The following is a 2,144-nucleotide window of genomic DNA, read 5'->3' on the forward strand; positions in this document are numbered from 1 at the left end:
CTAGGTGCTAGCTCGTGGGCGAGCTAGGTGCTAGCTCGTGGACGAGCTAGGTGCTAGCTCGTGGGCGAGCTAGGTGCTAGCTCGTGGACGAGCTAGGTGCTAGCTCGTGGATGAGCTAGGTGCTAGCTCGTGAGCTAGGTGCTAGCTCGTGGATGAGCTAGGTGCTAGCTCGTGGATGAGCTAGGTGCTAGCTCGTGAGCTAGGTGCTAGCTCGTGGACAAGCTAGGTGCTAGCTCGTGAGCTAGCTCATGGACGTGGATGTGATCATGCACATGCTAGGAGGATTAGCCTGTCATCATGAATGAATAGTGACTCACTCTGCAGGCAGATTGTATTGATTTAATCCTAAAATGATTTCTTGCTAATGCTAACCCCGCCATTCAAAACCTCACCCTTTGCAACATTTTCCATGACAGATGCATCTCTATGGCCAAAAGAGTTCCTGTTTGACACGATTTTGTTTCCCCAAAGTCTCAACAGCTTCTCTGTGACCAAGAAATCAGATAAGAACCATATTGATGGTGTAAAAACACACCGGCCGGGCCAAGTCAAACGTTGTCCTGTTTTGTGTTTTCTGGCTCTCGAGGATGTTTAGAGACAATCAGAGAAGCAGTTCCTCTTTGTTGTATAGGGAGAGAGACAAGGCAGCTGTAAAATCAGAATTACAATTGATGGAATCACCAGTATATATATATATATATATATATATATATATATATATATATATATATATATATATATATATATATATATATACTGCCCTGCAAAGCTAAAAAGGGGTAACTCGCCAGAGTGTAGAACTGAGAAAAATGACTTTAAAGTTTTGTTGTTGCCCAGCCAAATGTATTGTAGGAAGAAAACTGGAAATGTGTTAATTATTTGTTTATTTAATGTAGTTATTTATCTACATAATTTTTTTTAGCTCAAACTTGACCTTTGACCCTTATTTGGAAGTTACCTTACTCTGGCTTTGCATTGTCTGCAAAATAATAAGGGGTGATGCCAAGCAAAAAGACAGTAACTTCAATTTGATCCTTCATTTGGTTGCTTATCACTATATAAAACCAGTATATGTGATAATAATGATAACATAGACATGAAATCTAGTGTTCATGGCACAATTACGCTTAATATAATATACGTATAAATATAATATAACTAGATTATCAGGCCGCTACACATCCTTCAAGCCTAGTTTGGTGGGACTCTTGTTGGCCCGTTGTGTTTCTGTGTGTTGGCGCCTCGGGGGTTAATGTCATATGAGCTGGCTCCTCGGGGGTTGATGTCGTATGAGCTGGCACATCTGGGGTTAATTTCATATGAGCGGCACCTCGGGGGTTAATGTTGTATGAGCTGGTACCTCAGGGGTTAATGTCATATGACCTGGCGCCTCGGGGGTTAATGTTGTATGACCTGGTAGCTCAGTGGTTAATGTCATATGAGCTGGCACCTCTGGGGTTAATTTCATATGTGCGGCGCCTCGGGGGTTAATGTTATATGAGCTGGTACCTGGAGGGTTAATGTTATATGAGCTGGTACCTGGAGGGTTAATGTTGTATGAGCTGGCACCTCTGGGGATAATGCCGTATGAGCTGGCACCTCTGGGGTTAATTTTATATGAGCGGCACCTCGGGGGTTAATGTTGTATGAGCTGGTACCTCAGGGGTTAATGTCATATGAGCTGGCGCCTCAGTGGTTAATGTTGTATCAGCTGGTACCTCAGGGGTTAATGTCATATTAGCTGGTGCCTCGGGGGTTAATGTCATATGAGCTGGCACCTCTGGGGTTAATTTCATATGAGCGATGCCTCGGGGGTTAATGTTGTATGAGCTGGTACCTCCGGGGTTAATTTCATATGAGCAGTGCCTCTGGGGTTAATGTGGTATGAGCTGGCGCCTCGGGGGTTAATGTTGTACGAGCTGGCACCACAGGGGTTAAATTTGTATGAGCTGGCGCATCAGGGTTAATGTGGTATGAGCTGGCACCTCGGGGGTTAATGTCGTATGAGCTGGCGCCTCGGGGGTTAATGTCATATAAGTTGGCGTCTCTGGGGATAGTGTTGTACGAGCTGGAGCCTCGGGGGTAAATGTGGTATGAGCTGGTACCTCCGGGGTTAATTTCATATGAGCGACGCCTCGGGGGTT

Source organism: Poromitra crassiceps, assembly GCF_964638095.1.
Source record: "Poromitra crassiceps genome assembly, contig: HAP1_SCAFFOLD_272, whole genome shotgun sequence".
NCBI lineage: Eukaryota > Metazoa > Chordata > Actinopteri > Beryciformes > Melamphaidae > Poromitra > Poromitra crassiceps.